Source organism: Mauremys mutica, chromosome 4, assembly GCF_020497125.1.
Source record: "Mauremys mutica isolate MM-2020 ecotype Southern chromosome 4, ASM2049712v1, whole genome shotgun sequence".
NCBI classification, from domain to species: Eukaryota; Metazoa; Chordata; order Testudines; family Geoemydidae; genus Mauremys; species Mauremys mutica.
Window position 1 is genome coordinate 11726074 of NC_059075.1, and position 25487 is coordinate 11751560.

A 25487-nucleotide genomic window follows, 5' to 3' on the forward strand; every position below is an offset into this window, starting at 1 on the left:
AATTTGGCTCGTTTTTCAAAAAATAATTTTTGGAGTTAAAAAAGAAAAATTAGGAGCCATCAGGTGTTACAGAATTTTCCACTGGAAAACAATTATTCCTCTACAAATTATTTGAAAATGCAAATCTCAATTTAAAAAAAAATCCCTGAAATGTAGAAATTCAAAATGTCAGTGTTAAATATTATCCATTTTTTTCTGAACAAATCTTGTCTAATCTTCATATAACCCTTCCTAATACCTTTCGGTGTAAATCTCTTACAGTCAACATTTGAATAGCAAGACAACAAAGACAGCATAGCAAAGTCTACTAAACGGCATCAGGAGATTAGAAAAGGATTAATGGGTAATGACACCAAGAAAGTTTTGGCATTATGCAATCACCATAATTAGTCTGATTTTTAATATTCTCACAGGGTCCGACGTGGGGACCCTTACTCAGATTGAGCAGTACCCCAGTACATGAATAGTCCCATGCAGCAATGGAGTAAAGGGTTACTCAGTGGGAGTAAGGGTGCCAGAACCTGATCCCTAGTCTCATGGCTAAGGGCTGACCTTCCCACCCAAGAACCTTGGAAGAGGAAGCAGAGCTGGACACCGGTTCCCTGCGTTGTCTGTGTGATGCTTCCCAGGAACACCTAGCGTTGAGTGGCACCTTGCTACCATCTCCCTTTAGCGTGAGGAAGCCTGGTCTGTGCCTATCAGGGGTCAGCTCCCTGACTCCACCAGCCACATGCTACACAAACGCTCCCCTCTCCGCTGCTGTCCCTCTGCAGGTTGGCGACAGGTGCACTCGAGCATCTCTCTGGATTGTCCAGCTCCTGGTCCACTGGACACTCTCAGAATTCACAGGTCTGCTACTCAAAGCATACCACACCCCAGCTTCCCAGTCTCACCTCGCGGTCACCGCTCCACTTAACACACCGCACTCGGGTAAGTTTACAGCGAACAAAGAACAGGGATTCGAGGAGGAGCAAGTAGAATTAATGGAAACAAATGGTTACATAGAAAGTAAAATCATAACACATTCTAGAGCCTACTCTTGTCTAACAAGATCTTTTCAGGCCCTGTAGCGTTTCTCACCTCAAAGTCTTTCTCCCAGTGTTGTACAGCCTGGCAGGCTGTGATCTTCCATTCATAAGACATGCATGCTGGCAATTTGTCTCCTAGGTAATGGTACAGGTACACCCAGGACCCTTAGATATATTCTGACAATTTATTGTCTGTACTTGAGAACAAGACACCTGCCACCCACCCCTGGCTGGTGTTTTTTTCCTGTACACTTCTTTCTTTTCGATTTTGCAAACTTTGATTAGCTGGTGGCTCACATTTTAAGATACACAATACAGAGTGGTCAACCAGGGGGGTAAGTGTCTCCTACTCAGAACCTGTTCATCACCTTCTGCTGACCTGTCTAACTTACCGACTTTAAGAACATAGTTTTCATTATAGATACATAACTCCTTAAATATCATCTGTACATACATCTCGCAATGATTAGGATGACCAGGGTGGACTGGCTATTGGTAGAGACCTCATGGGCCATCCTTTGACGCATTATTATGCAGACGTAGGACCCCAGGGATTGCTGTAAATCCTTAGGCATCCCTTATGCCATCTGCCAGTTAGCATCAAGGGATCCCTGAGACACTGTGAGCCTATCACCTGAATGGGCGTGTGTGGCATGGGCTGAGGGCACAAGGCAAGGCAGGTTTTTCCCAGATGGAACAGGCTTTACATTTCCTTACAGTGACAATCTCCCCTTTGAGGCATAATTTTATGATTACAGCCAGGAAAACTTGCCTCTAGAAAAAAAAGCCCCTTGCATGGTAACGAGACGCACTATCCTTGCGCCACAATCCTTTGTAGTACTGTACTGTGATTCAGGTGCTTTCCTGGGGATAAGACAGAGGAATTCTCAGACCCAGAGGCAGTGAATCTGCTTCACAGGCGCTTCTTCTGCATAACAGCTGGAAAGGCCTCTGCAAACCCATCTGCCCCCACTTCTATCCCTGAGTGTGGAGGAAGTACAATATATCCTGCAGCCCAGCCCCACACCAGCCCTCCCCGTGGGCTAGCACACAGGGAGTTCCTGCACAGCTGGGCACCCCGGTGCACACTCCAGGGGCAGACACCTCAGACTCTCACCCCACCCCTTACGCAGAGGAACCACACTGGTTCCCTTTAGAAAGGGGTCTGCACAGCTGAGGAGTGGCAGCGCCAGGTTAGGCAGCACAAGACTTGATTCAATGCCCACACTGAAATCAGTGGGAGTCTTTCCATTGACTTCACTGGGCATTGGATCAAGCCTATAGTGCGACATGGCTTGGACCATGACTCCACACGCTGAACAATTAATCAAAGGAAACCTCAGGGCCCTGTGATAAATTTACATTCAAATGCACTTTCAGTCAACCCCCCTCGCAGGACACACACAGACAGAGGAGATCATCCTCGTACTCTGGGTGACGTTCTTTGCACCGAAGATCCGCGTGGAGCCGTGCTCTCCGCTTTAAAAATCAGCCTTTAACCTTAAACAAATTATACTCAGCCTAGTCTATAAACCCAAGCCAATTCATTGCGGTGGGGTAGGGTATTGATCTGGTGGCGTTTTCACTTGTCAGCTATAAATCAGATGCAGCAGCGGGATTTTATTAAGTTGTCACCAGGGCCCATATTCCAATTAGAAAGCAGGCTGTATTAGTACTGCTGTGTCCCAAAACAATGAATTCTAGGCAGGTGTGTTCCCAAGACGTCCTGTGATTTGTGCCTAACAGCGAGCAGTGCCGTGTGCAGGGCTTGAGTCCAAAGACAGTATTTCCTTTTTAAAAACTGTGTGCCAACAAGTTTCACTTTTAAATTGCTTGGCAGGAAGATAGGAATTGCCAGAGCAGATCAGAGCAGGGCTCCGCCTAGCCCTGCGTGTTATCTCCAGCACTGGCCAGCAGCAGATGCTGGAGTAGGCAGTTATAGAATAACCTCCTCAAAGGGAAAAGTTTCTTCCTAACCCTGTTACTTAAGCCAGGTCCCCTAGCCCCAGTGAAACAAGATGGTTTAGATCCTTCTCTCAAACTCGGGGTGTTTGGAATCTGTACTATTGCGACAGGAGTTGCATGGTTTATTTCTTTCCTTCCCGCATCATAAAAAGAAGCCGTTTTTCAGCTGAAACCTAGCAAGCCATTTGTCCTGTCGGTTCACTTGCAGCCAAACCGTGGCAGTTCATTCCTGAATTACATGGAGGGGGCTGCAGGCCAGCCTCACCACATTTGGGCCACTCAAAAGCGCCGTACGCAGCACACAAAGGGAGTATGCCCACTGCACCAACCTATACCAGGGCTCCTCTCTGTGGCTGGTTAACTGTTGTCAAGAGGGCAGTGGGATTGCCTAAATGTGTGACCCTTGGATTTACAGCATAAGGTTCCTTAATAATAATACCGAGTTCTTGTACAAGGCTTTTTATCCATAGGTCTCAAAGTGCTTTCAAAAGGGCAGTATCAGTATCCCCTTTTACAGAAGGGGAAACTGAGGCACAGAGTGGTGCAGTGATTTACCTAAGTTCACCCAGCAGCAGCTCAGACTAGAGCTCAGGTCTTGTGAGTAGCACTCCAGTGCTCTATCCACTAGTTCACACTGCCTTCCACGTGATCCTTGCACTCTCTGGCCCACTGTCCCCCTACGCAAGGGCTGCCCACCACCTGTCTTTAACATTCAGCTAGAGTTCCAAGCCTATTAGAATGCCAGGGTGCCGCTGGCTGGCGGCGTGACATGCTCCCCGTACCCTTCCATGAAGAGTTCTGCCAGCTGTTCTCAGAACCCTTGTCTCCGGAAAGACAGCAGCGTGTATCTCTGGGAGCTGCCACCTACAAAACCACATCTGGCCGGCGCGTTTGTGACTAGACTGATAACCCCATGCAGCTACAATCGCAACACTGCAGAATAGAGACTAGAGCGTTTGGGATACTGGAGAAGGAAGGGCTGGTACTGCATGATCTGGGGAGGGGCAGGGAAGGAGCACAGCAGCAGCCATGGAACATGGCTCCCTTTGGACAAAGACGATTAGTCAAGAGGAACCCACCCCAAAATTACCACCGTGACTCCCCCCGTGTGACTGCAAGTCCCTTCCTGAGGGGGTGTTTGCCTCCAGCACTGGGTGGAGGGCCTGGTAGAACAGGTCCAACGCGAGCTGTGCTACCATGAGGCAGCAGGAAGTCACTGAGGCCCTGGGGCCGTGCAGACAGTTCTGCCTCTTGCTGGGTGTCTCAGGGTCAATGTGGACCACGAGACCTAGGTGCTCGTTTAGGGGTCTGTGAGACACAACTCCGATTTTTTCATTCACCTCAGGGACTGCAAGTGGGCTAGATTCACAATGGTTCCTTCCAACACAGCTTCCTGTCAGAGGTCAGCCAAACATGGATCCTTTTATCCTGCCCACACCAAGCCTCTTGTGGGTTCGGTACAAAGGATACAAACATCGGTTCGCAGGGCCCACCCGAGTGCTCTAGCTGTGCGGCCAGCGCTTTGAAACTGGGTCTCCTTTGTATCAAACTCCCCTCTCCTTATCTCGACCAGCATTTTCAGTTTGCAAAAGCAAAGCCACCCTGATGAGGATTGGCAAACCTCTCACACAGCCCCTATGCTCATCTCTATTTACTGCACACGCCAAGTCTTCCCTTCTCTCTAAATAAAGAGATTTCAGAACAGCCTCTATCCAACTATTACCGAGAGAGGCTGCAATTACAGGAAACAAGCTAGCTTGACTTTGAGTTTATTTCCAAAAGCCATTACTGAAGGCTTCACTCCACTTGTTCTTTTATCTCCCTTTCTCTTTTATATATTCCCGGCTCACTCTCTCTCCATCATGGGACTGTGGATGTTTAATACAAGCCTCTACTCTCTGTGCCAAAAGCAACAACACTGGCGCTGAAGAGCAGTCAGTGGTACCCCCACAGGCCCATCCGAAACCAGGCTTTTACCCACGTTAACAAATCGTTTTTTAAACCAATTTAAATGGTTGCAGAAAAAGAGCTTCTGCCTTGGTTTGACTGGCCAGAGTGTGTTGTTCCACCCCTGGGCTTGGTACAGGAAGACAGTGGGAGAGTAAAGGACACTTCAAACCATCTTTGCAGTCCCAATATTTCCAGGGGCCTCCCCAGTGTCTATAGTAAGTTACAGCAGCCTCGAAGGTGCTCTAGCTTACATCCTGGATGCAACGTTACCCTAAGGGATTGTCTGTCTAGGTGATACTAGTCAGAGTACAGCCTCCTCCCACTGCATCCCTGCCAAGTCCTCTGTGCCGGAGACTGGGAGGAGGGGTGCTGCAGAGCGGGACTGGCAGCTCTCATGCAATGGGTAATTGCAAGGATCACGTCCGGCCCTTTATACAGCTCCACAAAACAGATCCAGGCCCGTGTTCTAGGGCCCTGTGTGGTCTGTCTCACAGCATTTTGGAGTGAGCAGAAGCGAGCCTCCCAGCGCGGGGCAACGAACTTAGGCTAGCCAGTGCTTTGAAGTTGTGGCTTGGGCTGGACTTCAGGCTCAGAAGCGCACCCCCATCCCTAGACATCCAAGCCCAAGCTGCAGCCCAAGACCCAGTTTCAAAGCGCTGGCCACACAGCTATATTTAGAGCACTTGTGCGAGCCCTGCTAACCTAAGTAGGTTGAGCCAGGCGGAGGGGCTCACTCCCGCTCGCTCCAAAACGTAGACATACTCCCAAAGCCGGTGTTAGGTGGATCCATAGAAAATTGACGCTGACTGGACTGTTCTGTCCTCAGAAAAGCTTAGAGTAATATAAAATGGTGCCGAGCTCTTCATTTGGCTCAAGAGCATACAAAGGACTTCCTGGAGGAAAACTGGCAGCTTTTGGACCAATACAGGGAATTGCATTTGCCCAAACATGACATAAAAACTAATTTATCCCCCGTCTGCTACATTTTGTACTTCAGAGCGCAGGGGAACATGTAGCAGCAATTGCTATCGATATTACGGAGATTGCTATCGATATTACAAACACGGTCACTGTGTTCTTTGCCACTTTTATGCCTTTTTGCTCTCTAGCCATGCTTCCCAAATTACTGGCTCAGTTTAATTACAAACAAACAAACGTGTCTTCAATACAGCTGCGGAAGCTTCCAAAACCCCTAACTTGTCAGAAGCTCCGACTTATTGGGTCTCAGCGGATGAGATTGTGTTCCTTTCCAGGGTAAACAGCCGCCTTCCCAAACGTCCCTTTTCTGTTTTTCTCTCCATCTGCCATTGCAAGTGGAACTCCGCTCACTGAAATCCCTCCTCAAGGTGCCCTTCCCCTGCAAGGCCTGTGTGCGCAATCCAAGTTTAAATAAACAAGTGAAGCAACATTAAAAAACCAAAGAGATTTCCACACTGCACTGAGATTTGACCTGTGGCACCTTATAGACTAACAGACGTTTTGCAGCATGAGCTTTCGTGGGTGAATACCCACTTCTTCGGATGTCTTGCATCCATTTTCGTGGTATTCACCCACAAAAGCTCATGCTGCAAAACGTCTGTTAGTCTATAAGGTGCCACAGGATTCTTTGCTGCTTTTACAGAACCAGACTAACACGGCTACCCCTCTGATACTTGAGATTTGACCATCATACATATAATAATCCAGTAGATCATGCATCTGTGTTCTTCCAAGCTCAATCCTACAACTCCTATGCATCCAAAGAGCCTTTCATAGGACTGTCTAAGGCAGGGATAAGCAACCTGCGGCACGCGAGCTGATTTTCAGTGGCACTCACACTGCCTGGGTCCTGGCCACCAGTCCGGAGGGCTCTGCATTTTAATTTAATTTTAAATGAAGCTTCTTAAACATTTTAAAAACCTTATTTACTTTACATACAACAATAGTTTAGTTATATTTTATAGACTTATAGAAAGAGACCTTCTAAAAATGTTAAAATGTATTACCGGCACGCGAAACCTTAAATTAAAGTGAATAAGTGAAGATTCGGCACATCACTTCTGAAAGGTTGCTGACCCCGGGTCTAAGGGAAGAAAGACGACTCATTTAAAGGGTTCCAGGACCAAGCTTGTGGAATGTAGCCTCCAGAGGGCAGGTTCTGCTAGCATTAGGGTGACCAGATGTCCCGATTTTGGGGGCTTTTTCTTATATAGGCACCTATTACCCCCCACTCCCTGTCCCAATTTTTCACACTTGCTATCTGGTCACCCTAACTAGCATCAACCACATTGATGCTTCCCAGTATAATCAGAATAGTACTTCAGTGATGCCCATTTGCTTTGGATTCTGTCGGGTTTGTATCTCAGTAGTGGTGTTTGTTTCCTCTTCCCTTTTCCCAAAGAGTTTATCAGCCTCTAACACTACAACAGAGTAAACATGCTTGTGTTTGTTTTCTGACAAACATCTGTGCCAGTGAGCCTTGCGACTGGAAGGCTACATCCTGTTATATTTCTATAACTGCTAAGGACTACAACCCCTGCCCAAGCCTCAGCTGCAACTGCAGAGTGCCCTGCGCAACTTCATAGAGGGATATAACGGTGGCTGTAAGCCAGTTGTATGTTCCCTTGATCCTGGACCCCTGCGCTTGAAGCTGTTTGAAGGCTGCTCTAACTTGTGCCAACTGCCACTGACCACAAGAGGCCATCGGAGCAGCTGGAGGTCACAGCACAGAGAAATTCCGGTTCACTAGCGGGCAGGGAACGGAGGTGATACATGATGCTGTTCTGCTGACACTATAACATCAGAGAACCCTCCTATGTGGTTAATCTTCCAGGGCTGGCTGCAGAGGCTTTAAGGCAGCTCTACACCGGTGGAGCAGCAGCATTCAGTCTGTCTAAGGCAATATGTACAGTATTCTACACCTCCAAAAGATTCTCACCTCTGCTAATGAAATAATGGGCACGAGTGTTTCATGTATAAACAGCTAAACTGTTCTGATAACACTGACATACTGTATCCCCTTTTAAAATGTAATGCCGTACGCACCCTACACAACAAACACAAGCGAGGCAGCCATCATTTTGGCTCTTTTACAGCAGGTGGTAAAAAACAAAGAGAGAGCATCTAGCTGAGATAGTCATGGAATATGATGAGGTAAGTGAAAAATGTGATCTATCGATGGGCATTTTTACTAGTGCCCATCAGCATAGTATCACAGTGCTGTGAAGAGAGCCATGCATTCTCAATTGATCTGAATCATAACCAGTGTTATCACCTCTTATCTTTGTTTTTCCAGTGGCACATTCCTAGATTTCTGCTTTCAACAGTGAAATCATTTTCTATATACTTGTCAGCGTATTTGAGTCCTGTTCTGCTCCAGTTGAAGCTAATGGCAAAACACCCAATGACTTCAGGAGCATTGGACTGGACCCACATTGTGCTAACTCTAAAACAATAGTTATATGGCTGCACCATCCACAGGCACCATCCCAGCAGCTCCTATTGGCCACAATTCCCAGTCAATGGTTGATGCAGAGCCGGTGCTTGGGGCAGGGGCAGTGTCCGGAGCCCCCTGGCTCCCCCATGTGTAGGAGCCGGAGGGGAAACATGCTGCGGTTTCCAGGAGCCGTGCGGAGCCACAGCAGGCAGGACGCCTGCCTTAGTCCCACTGCGCCATTGACCAGACTTTTAACGGCCTGGTCAGTGGTGCTGACCAGAGCCACCAGGGTCCCTTCTCGACCAAGCATTCCGGTCGAAAACCAGACACCGGACAACCCTCTTGCTTCATATTAAGATCTTCCTCTGGCTGAGGTATGTTTTCTCCATAGGCGGTGAGTTATATGGGACCATGCTCCACCAATATTTAGGAACAGGGGCCCGGCTCCACCAATGTTTGGGCTTACCATGCTTTGGGGGGCCCCGCACTTCAGGGGGATGCTGGGTCTAGGGTAGCCTGGGAGGGTTGCAGGCAGCCTGGTGCCAGCAGCAGCAAGCAACCTGGCCCCAGCCCACCCGCTCCGCTTCTCCCTGCCCTGTTGGCTTCCAGCGTCGCTCGGGGAAGGGGGCAGAAGCTGGAAAGAGGAGGGGCGAGGGCTTGGGGGAAGGGGTGGAATGGGAGTGGGGAGGGGATGGAGCAAGGGTGGGCTGGGGCTGGGTCTCTCATTGCTGCCGGCACCAGGCCCCCTATGGATGAGATGGCTCTGCTTGGATCCGTTCTGGCCACCACCAAAAATTATACAAACCTAGCACCCATGGCTCTGTCTCTCCCCCCACCCCTCCAGTCTCAGTTTCACCTGCCTCTACTGCTGCCATCCTGCCCACCCCGGGTCTTTCCTTCATGGCCCCACTGACTCTTGTAACTCTTGTAACGGGTATTTTATTACCATTCTCGTGCCTCAGGAGCCTGCATCGCATGGAACTGGCCACACTGCTGGACCTGCAGTATCCTATCAGTGGGAAGGTGGCTCAGCACGAGTGAGGAAGACAAATTGTTGAAGTCAGGAAAAAGCAAACCAGATCCTCTTGCTGCTGTAGCACGGACCCTACGGTAGCTTCACTGAACAGGCAGAGGACTCCCGGCACACTAGTTAAAGGACACCTGAGGACAAAAGCAGACTAATCTTCAAGCACGTACCAGACACAGCATGATTAACAGCTATGCTGTGCCTATACATCATTGGAGAAGAGGACGTCTTCTTTTACCCCAGTGCATGCTGGGAGCAGACAGAAGCCAGGAGAAGGAGAGACGAACAGAACTCAGAGACATTCTTTGTAACAAAACTTGGATTGAACTAGGTAGGCCTGGAAGCAGCAGGGGAGGGGTCAGACTAGGCCCAGCAGCAATAAACTATCTAGGATGACATTTTGGGGGTCCGTAGACCTGCTGGGTGACTTTGGATAAATCACTTAATGTCTTTGTGCTTCATTTTTTCCATTTGCAAATTGAAACAACAATTTTCTAAACTTGGGTGCCTGAAATCAGGCTCCTAAATCCATATTTGGAGACATACAAATTAGTGGCCAGATTGTCAGACATTCTGAGCGTCCATAATCCCACTGAAACCCAGGGGAGCTACGGTGCTCATCACCTCTGAAAAAAATCAGGCAACTTGTATAAAGGAGCCTAAATATGAATTTAGGAGCCAAACTTCAGGCACTCGGGTTTGAAACGTTGGGCCGCTATTTTGCCTTCCACTGAACTGTGTTTCATTTAGGATTTATACTGTGAGTGTTCTGGGCATCCAGCTACAAACCTGAATGACAGACGAGAAGAACATAAAGAGAAATGAAAGCAGATGTATGAAGAGCGCTTTAAAGGACACAAAGGAAAGCAGAGCAGAGCAGAAGCAGCACGTTTCCTCAAGCAAAATCACATGTCCCAGAAGAGAACCAGGCAAGTCAACATATACTGCACCAGCACACAGGGAGGAGGGACCTCCTGGCAGTGAGCAGACACGAAGAGGCAGAAGCAATATGCAAGTGAGCAACGTGTCATCCAGAACCTAAGACTGAGAAAACAGGAACACGGAACATGGCTTTTGGTTCCTCACTTAATGTGATGTATGGCCCACTAGTCACCAAATGCACACAGATGCTGTGTGCTGGAACAAACCAGATATTGAAAGCTCTGCAAAACACCACATAACTGGCGCATTATCATTTTCAGTCTAACGAATTACAATGTATTTGATCAAAACCAAACTTTTAAAAAAGTGAAGAGGATGAGAGCTGCCAAAGAACACACACAACTGGACAACTACATCACATATGCCACCCTTTCTGTATTTAGATTTTGGACTCAGACGCACACCGCACCAAAAGTTAATAAAATACTTTGCATTTCTTCATTAAAGCCTTTTGTCTAAGGATCTCAAAGCACTCTGCAAACACTAACTCACTAAGTGTACATACTGGTGGGAGATAGATCGGGGAAACTGAGGCACAGAGGCATCAAGTCAAATTTTCAAAAGTGACCACTAATTTTGGTTGCCTCCGTTTTTGTGGGGCCAACCTCAGGCACAAATGGAGGCACCAAACTCAATGGCCATTCTTGGAAAATGCTGAGATGAGAACCCTCAGCTACCAATAAGTTTAAAACTGGTGTTTTCTTTTCTAGTGGCAGGTAAAAAACACAGTCATTTATTCCACAAACACAGCAGAAGCCTTTTTCCCTCCACCCAGTCTCTCTCTGGTACTTCGGAACTATGGAAAACTCCTCCCTTGCATTTCAGTAGTCAGCACCAACCTGCCCTCACTGATGGAAAAAGCCCCCCTTCCAATCTCTTTTTCAGTTATTTTAGGGGACCAACCTCACTTAAAGTGACCTCAGCCTCTCCAAAACGTTACTACTAATAGATGCCTAGACTGTCTTCCAAGAAACGGTCTTGTTTTGATACTCATTTTTCGGTTCAATAGACATGCTTTTATCCTTTGGTGAACTACCTGCTGTATTTTGCAAATCTCTCCTGAGATTCTATAGCTCCCTCTTGTGACACAAAAGCACTGTTTCCCCTCACGTGTACTGAAGATGTACATTTGTTGACTTTTGTGTTATCTATTCTATATCCTTGCATACACCACCCCTAAGCACAAAATCATTCTTTTGCATCAGAAATATAATACAACCCACAGGGTCTCTTACTAATATCCTCATGGTAAAGCCTGCAATCATGTACTTTTCATGCATCCTGCTTGCATGCAATTCCTTTCTTCCTCAGAGTCATAAATTAAGACCGTCCAAGGCAGTGTCCAGTGATGCTGGGCGAACTGATGAAGCCAGTTTCAAGCAGAATTCTCTGAGGTCGACTCTAGAGCTGAATGAACTAGAAAGCGAAGCCCGACAATCCTGCACTGGGTAAGGAGGCCAGCTGTAGTACTCTGAGTATGTTTGAAGCTAAGTTAGGAAATGGAAATTTTTACATTTTAGAGGACTGAATTATTCATTTTCCAGATTAAAGAACAAATTCCTTACGAGCTAAGAACAAGTCCTGAGAGAGAAGAAGATCAAATATAGGAGATGCCCAAACACTCTCCCTTTCTCAGATGCGGCAGCAACGCAAACATTTCAAGATCCCTGCTTTTCACAGTGCAGAACTGTCAAGCTGTCCAATTAGATTTACATTAAAAACAACACATTTTCCATGACGGTCTCAAGATGATGCTTTTCACATACTAGCTTGTTCTAATAGCCCCTTGCAAATTCAGAGGAGGTGAAGAGTTATGTAAGGACGAGCTGAATCAAAGCCATGCCACATATGTACCCAATCTTGCCCACAGAATATTGCTGATTTATTATTAGCTTCGGGTACTGAATGGAAACACCTTGATGCTGGGTGAACGACAGTGATAGAGAAATCTGCACTATGCAGCTGTACTTTACAGCGGATCTTTGAGGGGTGTTAACCTGATATTAGTCATCATAAAATGAGCTTAATGTCGTCATGTGCAAATGCAGGTAATGAGAACTTGGAACTTCTTTTCAAGGTGACCTCATCCCACTCACAGGCAGAACTCTGGATCCTGTGCCAGATATATATGTGGAGTAAGTCAACAGCTGGAAAATTCAAACATGGATTTTCCAGGTCTATTTTTCTTCTGTCCCTTCCCCTGTGTAGAAGGAGGTGCCAGTTACTGTTCCCTAAGGATGCTGGAGTGCGGCAAGAGGAGACAGGCTCCCCCAATGTCCCCCATACCAGCCTGGAGTGGATTTCTTTCCACAGAACCTTCTCCATAACAGGGAGACTTGGGGACAGCTATGGCCAGGGAACACACTGGTAGTGTGGTCCCAATGGAGTCAGTCTGCCCGATTGGGCTCCAGAGCCACTGCAGGGGCACAGCACCTCCCTGCAGAGGTGTGAAGAGAAACAGTGTAAAGTGAGGGCGAGCAGGGATTAGAAGGCTAGAAAACTTCCACGAAGGAAGCGGGATAAGAACAGTCCAGAAAAGCTTTACATTAATTTCGCACGCTTACAAACTGTGACGGATGCACCCCTGTAGTCACACCCGACACACCAGGGCAATCTATGTCAAGAATATGCCTTACATGGTATCATTTGAAAACTAAGAGCTTGCTGGTCAATAATATCCTGGTGAAATCTGTGTGGCAATGTTATATGTAAGATACGAACAGAAACTGAAATGATGACTGAAATGTGTTTACCAGACAAGCCTGGGGAGGCGGCAAACCCTGTTCCTCAAAGACAAAAAGATGATAAGGCCTCTAGTCAGGTGTCAAAGTTGACTGGCAATCACCAGTCAAGTGGCCATTCTTCAGCAGTAGAAGGGAACAAGAACAGATCGACCTGCAGACCGACCTGCCTTTTAACAATCAACAACATGGAACCTCTTTCATCACAAGAGTCCATGTCTTCGTACTCACAGTGGGAAGGAACCTTGTCTATGGGCAACGTGCAAGAAAATGTGTTTCAAAAGGTGACTGGACTAAAAAAGTGAGGGGCAAAAACACCCCAGGTAGTGTGTCTCTTGTTCTTTCACCTAAGAGGCAGATCCTGACTCAAGAATATGGTCAGGTACATTGCTGAGAACATGTGGTAAGGATTCTACCTTGAACCAAGTCTAGTTTGCTAAGTCTTAGCTACTAGGACGTGTTTTATCTTTATTTCTCTTGTAACAATTTCTGACTTTAATACTTTGTACCCACATCTCTCTTTGTAGTTAAATAAATGTGTTTTATTATTTAATCCGAACTAATCCAGTGTTGTCTTTAAACTGAATTGTTTGGTAACTCCAGTTAAAGTAGCAAACTGTTATATATTGACCCCTTACATGGGCAACAGACCTCTAATATCTGAGCTGTGCAAGAGAAGGCTGCAGAGTGCAGGGCACATGTTTTGGGGGGGAAATCCAGGACCTCAAGTGCGTTGGGGTCACCTTGCAAGTGGTAACCAAGGCTAGGGGAAGCCAGAGTGTAACTGGAGTGTGGCTGGCAGGCTACAGCTATCCACAGACACTCAGATTGTGACCTGCATGCTGATTGGCTGTTTGTGAGGGGCCCAGGTGGGAGCTACTTCAGCAAGTCTTTGTGAGGTACCCCAGGTTTCAGGGCAGGTGGTGACACAGCCCCTCACTGGCCTGGATTGCACCCCAGAATGTGATACAAACAGTTTCACTTTCATTAAGAAGCCTTCTTTTCATTGTCATCATAGATCTGGTTTTCGCTCTCGTTGACAAGCACAGTAACCTCCTACAAACACACACACACACATACGTTCAGAGAACCCTAGATACAACATTCTGACTGTTTCTGGGATAGGTGTGATAGGGAAGGAACGGGGTTCCCTGTATCCTTTCCACACACGTCCAATATCTCTGCCAACAGGCAGCCACAGCTTGTTTAAACTCCATTAACCCTTATGAGACCGATGGGCCAAACTCTGACAGTGTTGCCCATTGACCTCACTAGAGAGACAGCAGCAGTGAATTTGCCCTGATGTCTTCTCACAAGCAAGCCTGCAACAACGCACACAAATCTAAAACTTTCAGTAGGAGTCAGTTTCCTTTCAATGATTTTCCATTGCTAATATGACCAAGCAGAGTAAACAAAAGCACCATTTGCCCCTCAATCAAAGTGATTTTGGAAATTTACTTTAGTTTGGGATCCAAAAATTGATTATTATGGGCCAGGAAATGTTCCGATTCTCCAAGCTAAGCTAGAATAATACTTTGTTTCAATGACAGCTCTCTCTGTACAGAGCGGTGGCCTATCACAAGTGTTGGTCTTTTTGCACCATCCTATAAACCCTGTGTGAAAGACTCCCCCGATCTGAAAGGGGAGATCCGTTGTCACTAGGAAGCCTCTGAACTCTGGGGTTTTCTCAAGTTTGATGATCTTTGCACCTCTTCCAGGGTAACTTCAATGAGACAAATTTCTCATTGCTGTGGGGAAGAAAACACAGGATTCTTTTACCTCTTGTAAGGCTCAGTAATGGTTACTACTGCCCCTGTATTTCTTGGTCCTCAATTTCCCCTCGTGTAATCTAGTGATAATACGCTTGCCTTCCTCACAGCAGTGTTACAAAGTTAAATTCAGGAGGGTTTGTAAGGCACGCTGTGATTCTCAGATGGAAGTTGCTAGACGCTGCAAACACTCCGACTATATCCACATTTCAGCCTCTCTTAAAGACCCGCTTCTGCCGTGCTACTTATAATGAATCAAGCCAACCTTTCTATACATTTGTTTTTTCCCTAATCTCTGCCTACTTGTCTTTCTGTTCTGAGACAGCCTCAGGACCGTCCTTTCTTGAATACCGTGAAAGCCCATTGTGGGCGCCGCTGCAAACAAACACTGTATGATAATGTTTTAATAACACTTTAAGATGTAATTTTATGCATAAAACTTGAAAAACTCAAAATTGAACTGAATGAGGAAAATACTCTTCCAGACATTCATGGTTTGCTAAGATTTAAGGCATTTTCAACTCTTTCGGACTTTGGAATCCAGCCCTTATTAAGCCTATGTTCATTCTAGGCAGTCGCGCCTCTACCTCAGAGAAGACTTTAGGATCCATCACATGGAACGCTGGAGAAAGATCAAGCATTTCTTACACACAAGAGCATCCTCTACCTGCAAGCAAGAAGGTCATTGCAGACGATGTACAACAGGTTCTTTCTGAGGACTAAGATCTGGCTGAAACTGCTGATATAGGGTCTCAAAAAGATGTTTGAGCAATTGCTTAATGACTACTTCCTCCAAAACACTTTGCCGTAGAAGGAAGGGTTATGGTTCTCCTGGACATCCTTAAGGAAAGAAGACTACTACCAGCACTTTGTCTTAGTATCCATTCCACTCTGATAGAGGAGCTGACTATTCTTAAAAGAACCAGGCAAGCTGTGGAGATTAATTATAAAGATTTATTTATAATCTAAGTCCCCAGCTATTTAGGTGCAGGCATCTGGCTGCAAAGGGTCTAAAATCACTCAGACCATTATATGAGAGAGAGGTGTTAACCCCCCTTCACAGACACAACGGGGTGGTGCTGAACAGAACATGCCCATTTCATATCGGTTTTAAAAACACATGCCCCGATCCTGCAGCGAGCTCTATGGATGGAGCCAGGCGCCCGTCTGGAACTCATTGCAGGATCTGGGCCTTAGAAGCAAATCCCTACAACCACAGAGAACTCCTCCAAAGAGAACTCCAGGTAAGTCAATAAGTCTCTCTGTGGGCCGTGTGGATCCAGTTTAAGGATCTGGCCCCTACAAGAGTTGGATGGGGAGAGACTCTCAAAAGTACAAATGAGTCTATGGAACATGTATTTATCCTAAGGATTCTGACTCTTGAACCAGGAATATATCATAGAAAGGACTTCAGCTGATTGCAGAGGTGACCTTACTGCATTTGTATGCAGAGATCTGTAATTCAATTGCTATTGGAAAGCTTCCTCTTAAATAAGGATAATCCTTCATTTTAAATTAAGTTACCTTTCCGTATTTTGTCCTGTCCACATGAGGCTTTTAGCAATCTTTGCTTGTTCTTGCCAGAACTTCATTACTCTGTGGCTGTTTTTATTACTATTCTCGTTGATTCAGCACTTTTATCCTAAAGACCCTAAATTTATCATTTTATAACTTTCCAAAACATTAACATTTAAGACTGACATTTATCATGTTTGCTCTCAATCCAGTGGTGAATTTGCCTGGGAAGTTTTGAAGAAAGCCTGTTCAGTCACTTCTTTACAAGACTCTCCTGATAAGATACTTTACTGACAACTTGGCTCTGTTGTCAACAACCCTGGCTCTGTGGATGAGGGGAAAGCAGTGGACGTGTGATTCCTTGACTTTAGCAAAGCTTTTGATACAGTCTACCACAGTATTCTTGCCAGCAAAGTTAAAGAAGTATGGGCTGGATGAATGGACTATAAGGTAGATAGAAAGCTGGCTAGATCATCAGGCTCAACGGGTAGTGATCAATGGCTCCATGTCTAGTTGGCAGCCAGTATCAAGCGGAACCCCAAGTCCCAAGGGTCGGTCCTGGGGCCAGTTTTGTTCGGTATCTTCATTAATGATCTGTTGGATGGCGTGGACTGCACCCTCAGCAAGTTTGCAGATTACACTAAAATGGGAGGAGTGGTAGATAAACTGGAGCTTAGGGATAGGATACAGAGGGACCTAGACAAATTAGAGGACTGGGCCAAAAGAAATCTGATTAGGTTTAGCAAGGACAAGTGCAGAGTCCTGCATTTAGGACGGAAGAATCCCATGCACTGCTACAGACTAGGGAGCGAGTGGCTAGGCAGCAGTTTTGCAGAAAAGGACCTAGGGGTTACAGTGGACGAGAAACTAGATATGAGTCAACAGTGTGTCCTTGTTGCCAAGAAGGCTAACGGCATTTTGGGCTGTATAAGTAGGAGCATTGCCAGCAGATTGAGGGATGTGATCATTCCCCTCTATGCAGCATTGGTAAGGCCTCATCTGGAGTACTGTGTCCAGTTTTGGGCCCCACACTACAAGAAGGATGTGGAAAAATTGGAAATAGTCCAGCGGAGGGCAACAAAAATGATTAGGGGGCTGGAGCACATGATTTATTAGGAGACGCTGAGGGAACTCATCTTATTTAGTCTGCAGAAGAGAAGAGTGAGGGGGGATCTGATAGCTGCTTTCAACTACCTGAAGGGGGGGTTCCAAAGAGGATGGATCTAGACTGTTTTCAGTGGTACCAGATGACAGAACAAGGAGCAACGGTTTCACGTTGCAGTGGGGAAAGTCTAGGTTGGATCTTAGGAAAAACTTTTTCACTAGTAGGGTGGTGAAGCACTGGAATGGGTTACCTAGGGAGGTGGTGGAATCTCCTTCCTTAGAGGTTTTTAAGGTCAGGCCTGACAAAGCCCTGTCTGGGATGATTTAGTTGGGGATTGGTCCTGCTTTGAGCAGGGTGTTGGACTAGATGACCTCCTGAGGTCCCTTCCAACCCTGATATTCTATGATTCTATGAACTTTGCTTCCTCTTTTTTTTCCCTCTTTCAAAAACAAGAATCCATTAAGATGGAGATTCAGGGCCTGAATGAGATCTTCAGTGGGAACAAGAGCAGGCCCTTTCATTGCACAAAGTCAGGAAACTGAGATGTAAAGTTCCAGCAACAATGTTAATTCTCTCCCGTCATGCACATTTAGGACATGTCTGATCCCAGTGCACTGGGCAAAGGGCTTGTCTTCACATACAGCGCTGCAGCTGCGGCGCTGTAGCGTGTTAGTGAAGATGCTTCTAGCGGGAGAAGCTCTCTTGTCAACATAGCGCTGTCTCCGCTGGGGGTTAGGTCGGCATAACTGTACTCGGGGCTGTCAGTTTTTCAGACCCCCAAGTGACGTGGTTACACGGATCTAGGTCTGTAGTGTAGATCTGGCCAAAGTGACACTCTTGGGACAATAATATAAAATTAGGAATGAACTGCATTTATTCCTCTGCTGCCGATCCTCTAGTGAGACTCAAACATAATTTAACCGCACCTGTCCTGTAGCCTTATATGCCCACACGTAGGATTTGGTATTACCGCATTTATGCTGCGTAAGAATATAAGTGCATGGGGACACAGCTAAGATTTGCTCTGAGAATCTTAACTGAATTTCCTGACGTTGCTAAAATTAAAATCTCAGCCTTAATCTTCAATTAATGTGGGGGAGGCGATTGTTTGTCTGCTTTTATTCATTTTAATGAAAGTTGCTGTTTTTAGTGGAATCCCAAGAGTTCAGGTAATTATTTATCTTCTTTTTCCCTTTTGGAAATTTTAACTTCCCCCCCGACACACATACACTCCTCCAGTGCTCAAAGCTTTAGCCGCAAAGCTTCTACAAACTCATTAATTACCCACACGTCATGCTAAAATTCACTCGTGAATGTTTATCCGGCATTGAAAATTAAACTATCAATTTAGTTGCTTTTAGATCCAGCACTTTTATATTAATATTTATTAAAAAAAATGTAGCTGGGAAGACGGCCTTGCACTGAGACTGAATCGTGCTGCACAGGGCTTGTAACTGTGCTTAATGGGTCTTACGGGGGCTGTTCACAGGCGCTAATATTCACCCTGGGTTTGGATAGTTTGGCCAAAGTTTGGATACGAATCATTCAAATATAACTTGCTTAATATGTCTGATCTGCTAATATCATAATTAATAGCAAACATTTTGGAAGGGCTATAAAACCTCAGACTTCAGGGTATATGTCAGTTCTAGCTCAGCGATCAGGAGATCTGCATGTCCTCTGAAGTAGCTAGTACTGGCCAATGTCAGAGACAGGATACTGGGCTAGATCGTCAGGTCTGATCCAGTCTGGCAATGCCTGTAAACCGGTGGTCACCAAACCGTCGATTGCGATCGACTGGTCGATCCTGGAGCCTCTGCCAGTGGATTGCAATCTCTGGGCCACTAAAAGTCTGGTGGCGGAGTGGGGCTCAGGCAGGCTGCTTGCCTCCCCTCACCCCACAGTGCTCCCGAAAGCGGCTGGCTGCTGGCCTCTCTCTGCCGCCCCTGGGGGGCAAGGCAGCTCCGTGCACTGCACCTGCCCCCAGCACCGTCCCCGCAGCTCCCGTTGGCCAGAAACCGGCCAATGGGAGCTGCCAGGGCGGCACTTGCGGGTGTGGGCAGCGCACAGAGACCCGCTATCCCCCTCTCCCTCAGGGGCCGCAGAGACAGGCCAACAGCCAGCCGCTTCCAGGAGCGGGGTGGGGCCAGTGAGCACCCCCAACTGGGAGCCGCCTGTGGTAAGAGCTCCCGGCCAGAGCCTACACCTCACACCCCCTCCTGCACCCCAACCTCTTGCCCCAGGCTCAGCCCAGATCCCCCTCCCACCCTCCGAACCCCTCAGCCTCAGCCCAGAGTCTGCACCCCCTCCCCCACGCCAACCCCTTGCCCCAGCCCAGTGAAAGTGAGTGAGGGTGGGGGAGAGTGAGCGACGGAGAGAGGGGGAAATGGAGTGAGCGGGGCAGGGCCTCAGAGAAGGGGCGGGGCCTTGAGGAAGGGGCAGAGTAGATCCTGGGTTAATCTTAAATTCAAAAAGTGATCTTGTGCATCAAATGTTTGGAGACCACTGCTGTAAACCATCCCCTGTTACAGCTTTAGCCACCATTATGCAATGTCTATAGCAGACTTGGTGGCACAACTTGGAACCTGCCCTCCCACCGCAGAGTAGTTCCTCTAAAGTCACTGATTGTACCACTCTATACATTTAAAAAGTCACCATCACCCTTGCAATCTGGGGAAATTCCACGTGACCGCTCACGGGAGACCAGATTACTCATGTGAGTAAGAGTTACAGGGGCAGGCATTTGGTTTGGGCTTGTGAATGAAGCACATCAACGGGGGAGTTCGGCTACCATGTTTTCCAACTTTACCTCTGGGATATAGACTCTGCACCGCAACCTTGAGACATGCGGCTTGCAGTGTTGTGCCACTGCATTGTGTCTCCTCCGACAAGAGCTTGGAACTACTTAATGCCCTGCAGACAATGGACCAACCCCATTGTAACTGGGGATTGTCCCTAAAAATAAATGGGGGGCGGGGGGCGAGAATGCCACTCAGGAACTTTAGGATTCCAAGGAGGATTTTCTGGACCGAGGCAGAATCTGTAAGTGACTCATACTCCGGTTCGGATATCAACCAGGGAAAATTTCAGTGTGTGTAGGAAGAGGGGAGTCTAGCTTTGATTGGATTCTTACTTGCACCTAGTAAGGAGCATTGCCATAATTACAGTCATGCACGGGCTATAATACAAACTGAACTATATGCCACCAAACAGCTGCTGAGGTTTGCCGAAGGTCAGACACCAATTGACAGTCTGTGTCTAAGGAAAAGAAGAGAGCCTGCCCTTCTAGTGACCCGCTCTCGAGCAGGTTCACTGAGACGCGCTTTCATCTGCTTGCCAACACAATTCTCACAACCCCATTGAGATCACCTTATTTGCCTCGCACAATAATGCACAAGATTAGCAATCACATCCTAAACGGCGAACAGAATTCCACATTGACCAGCACAGGGCAAATACCACCGTCCTTTGTTCTGTTCCTTCCTGCTTGGGCATCTCCTACCTCTCACTTTAATCTGTAGCTTTTGAACAGGCTTAGCGATGCTGTTCCACTGAAGTTTTTACATGCTACAAGTGGTCTATTTCCCGTGAGATCTGTGATCAAAGTGAGGGAAACCGTCAAATACAGCACTGAAGGTCAAGCTGGGGACCAAGTTACAGCAGATGAAGTTAAGCAACTCACCTGACCACTGACTGCCTAACTTAGGTACTTATTTCATCCCATCACTGTAATAGCCTCACAATCTTTAATGTATTTATCCTCACTTCACCCCAATGAGGTAGGGCAGTGCTATTATCCCTATTTATAGATAGAAAACTGAGGCACAGAGAGGCTACGTGACTCACCCAAGAAGAAATACATCCAAAAATATTTAATACATTTCAATTGACATTTTATTGTTTAACGGTGGGATTCAAACAGTGATTAATCGTGATTCATTTTTTTAATCACGATTACTTTTTTTGAGTTAATTGCATGAGTTAACTGCGAGGAATTGACAGCCCTACTAGAAATATGTGTGGCAGCATTAAGCCATAAGCAGTGCTCTTAGCATCATTCACACCTCATTTGACCTGATCATCCCTTTTCTTTTCTGCTGTTGCCTGCAAATCATAATGGGCCAAAATGCTGAGGGCCAGAACCATCGTCAGACACACAGATTAGTAGAGAAAATGGCCAACTTGATTATTTTATTATCCTTATTATTTGTATTAGGGACCCCAAACAAAACCATGACCCCTCTGTGCTAGGTACTGTACATATGGAAGAGAAGAAACAGTCCCTGGCCTGAAGAGTTTGCAGTCTGAATCGACCAGACATACAAAGGGCAGGAGAAAGGAAGGATTATTATCCTAATTTTATAAATGGGGAATTGAGAAGCAGAGAAATTAAGAGCCTTTACTCAAGGTCTCACAGGAAGTCTAAGGGAGAGTCAGGAATAGAAGCCAGATGTGAGTCCCAGTTCAATGCCTTAACTATAAGCCCAGCTGTCCTCCAATTTACTGACTTAAAGCTAACACCTGGGGCCAATAGGTCCTGGCAGCAGTTGTAAAGGGAGCGGGGGAGTGACAGCAGTTCTATTTCATCACAGGACATCCACCTTTTGGTACTTGTATCTAAATATCAAGTGAGCCAAGTGTCCCAGGCCAGATGGGCCCCACCTACCCTAGGCCAGAGCAGTCTGCAATCTGCACAAGAGCATGCTGCCTAGAACAGCAAACACCACATGAAATGAACCAAATATGTGCCTTGCATTTATGGCATGGAACGTGACCCAGGTCACTGCTTAAACGTAGATGCCATGTGATGGGGTGTCCGCCCCACACTGATATGTAAGGGTTAATAGGGCCATAGGAAGGCTGTGCAGGAAGCGGCCAATAGGAGAGAAGCTGTGAGGAGCAGCCAATCTGGACTCAGCAGGCCCATATAAGAAGAGCCGCAGGGCGGAGCAGGGGCAGTTACTCCCTAGAGCTCAAGGAGGGAGAACTGGTGCCTTGCAGATGGAGGGAAGCTAGCGCCCTGGACAGAGCAGTGCTGGGCAGGAACAGGGGAGTGAGAGGGAGCTCCTGGCTGGCTGCTAGGACTGGCATGCTGAGGCCTTGAGGGAAGGGCGAAGAAGATGCTGGGGCTGCGGGAAGTGGCCCAGGGGAATGTACTGGGGAGTTGGAGGGGATGCAGCATGCGGCTGCCATCTACAGGGTCCCTGGGCCAGGACTCAGAGTAGCGGGCAGGCCTGAGTCTCTCCCCCCTGCCCCCAACACACACACTCCCACTGGGGAAGTGGCCAGAGAATTGACTGCAGTCACCACTGCGGGAAGTGGCTGGACAGTTGACTGCAGGTCTCCCAGAAGCAGGGAGCACAGATCATGACACGAACGGAGTCGCTCCTTGGACCCTGCTTGACCCAGTCTTGCTGCCCCACCTGATCCAGCCAGCTGCCTTGCTGTACCTTCCCTCGGATTGGATCTCCTGGCAAGCGGATCTCTTGCATGAACTCTGACCATTTATCAGCACTGCCCCTCAGCCTGCCTGACCCCCAGGCATTACAAAAGATTAGCAGGAAAATTTTAAAAAGTGCCAGAAGAACAAATGCACAAGGCCAGAGCCAAGTGCATTCTCTAAAAGCCATGCAAAAATGACCTGAACTTCAACTCTGTTACCTGATGTCCTCCACACCTAGAAATAGGAATAATTGTCACGGTGAAAACGGGATCATAGAAACTTCTGAGCCAACCTGAAAGAAACATCCCATGTAAAGCACCAGGTATTCTAATTCCTGTACCCAATTCAAAGGAAGAGTAAATCACACATACTCTTATATCTTAAAAAAAAAATCCAGCTTGGAGTCGCCACCTAAACAATTTACATATGCAAATAAAGAGTGACCGTCCTTCAGCAGTAGGAGGTTTTGGCAATGTCACAGTTCTTGCAAGGTGAGATTCATAAGCCAAAATTTTCAAGACCAAAAAATGGGATTTTGGGTGCCTAACCAGAGGCATCTTAAAGGACCTGCTTGTTAGAAAGTGCTGAACACCTGCCCTCTGAAACCAGGCCCCTTGAGGGTGTCATACCGCAAGTGAAAAGTTGCTTTGGCCATACCCAGCCCACCTTGGCCCCTAAAAATAGACATATGGAGATGCTGCAATAGATGCATTTCACTCCTCTGGCCAAATAGCTACCCTCGCCCTCTGTCCCTTGATGTCTGCCTCCATTTACCGGGGGGAGCAGGAGGTAAAGAGGGCAGAGGCAGCTGCTTTGCCATCTCTGCAGCACAGGGCACTATGGGGGCATGCTGGAGCTGGACCCAGTGGCAGTCTGTCAGCTTCAAGGAAACAACTCGCTAGACAGATTCTTTGATCCTCAGCAACTGCCCCAGCCAAGGACCACTTTAGCTGGGGGAAATGGACAGAGGGGGATCTTGCATGCATGGCAGCTGCCCCCATCTCTACGGTATCTGTGAGAATCAAAGACAGGGCACCCAGGAGGCACCACAGCCCTCACAAAGCTGTTCCCTCTGTTTACATCGCACGTGCCAGCCCTCAGGCCACAAGATGCCAGCAGCCAGAGTCTAATATACACCTCTACTCCGATATAACGCTGTCCTCGGGAGCCAAAAAATCTTACCGCATTATAGGTGAAACCACATTATATCGAATTTGCTTTGATCCGCTGGAGCGCAGAGCCCCGCCCCCCCGGAGCGCTCCTTTACTGCGTTATATCTGAATTCGTGTTATAGCGGGTCGCATTATATCAGGTGTGCCAAAGTTCCTCCTCTACCTTGGTGGGTCCTGTGCTTATTGGCGGATTTGCTCACCTCAGAGATCTTCCCCTCTGGTGGAACCCACAGTCTGGGTCAACGCCTCCTGTGTCAGATCGGGAGTTGGGAGGTTTGGGGGAAACCCGGGCCCACCCTCTACTCCGGGTTCCAGCCCAGGGCCCTGTGGATTGCAGCTGTCTATAGCGCCTCCTGTAACAGCTGCATGACAGCTACAACTCCCTGGGCTACTTCCCCATGGCCTCCTCCAAACACCTTCCTTATCCTCACCACAGGACCTTCCTCCTGGTGTCTGATAATGCTTGTACTCCTCAGTCCTCTAGCAGCACAGCACAGCCTCTCCCTCTCAGCTCCCAGCTCCTCACACACGCACCTCACTGACTAACTGGGAGGCTTTTAACTAGTTCCAGCCAGCCCTTGATTGGCTTCAGGTGTCCCAATCAATGTAACTATCTCCACTGCCTTCTAGAAGGATCTTAATTGGCCCCAGGTGTCTTGATTAACCTGGAGCAACTGCCATTTGGTTACCATGGTACCAGGGATTTCTTTAGCCTGGGGCTAGCATACCTGTTCCTCACTACTTTACTGTAGCCATCTGGCCTTGCCCCATCACACAGGGTAGAAGTGTATTTTTAAATGCGCCGCTCAGTGCCTGGACCAATACCTCAGAGACTGGTGGTGCACTGGGAGATGGTGAGGGGAATGAATCTATACATTCTGCCCCTTCCATTTGTTTATTGTTATGCTTAACTTGATAACAAGTATTATCCATGCAGCATATACAAGGTTTAACTTCTAAGCCATATGCCCAAGTACTGTAAAAATGGTTTGTGTTTATTCTTGTCCATGCTATGGAGTAGAGTTCGGGGACCTTTTTAACCACAGGAGGGTATTTTTATTTCTTTGGTGTTCACGTATCATGCAAGTTGACAAGAACAATAGTTGCCTGCAGGGTTGTTGTAGCTGTGTTGCTCCCAGACTATTAGACAGATAACGATGGGCCGGTAATAGCTTTTATTGGACCAACTTCTGTTGTGAGAGAGACCAGCTTTCGAGCTTACACAGAGCTCTCCTTCAGGTGTAGGCTTGCAAGCTTGTCTCTCTCACCAACAGAAGCTGGTCCAATAAAAGATATTACCTCACCCGCCTTGTCTGTCTAAGAAGAATAGTTGACAGGGAAGAGAATGAGGAATCTAGATTTTAAACTGCTTTGGGGAGCAGAGGGAGGACTGATTGGTTGGAAGTGTTTTGGTA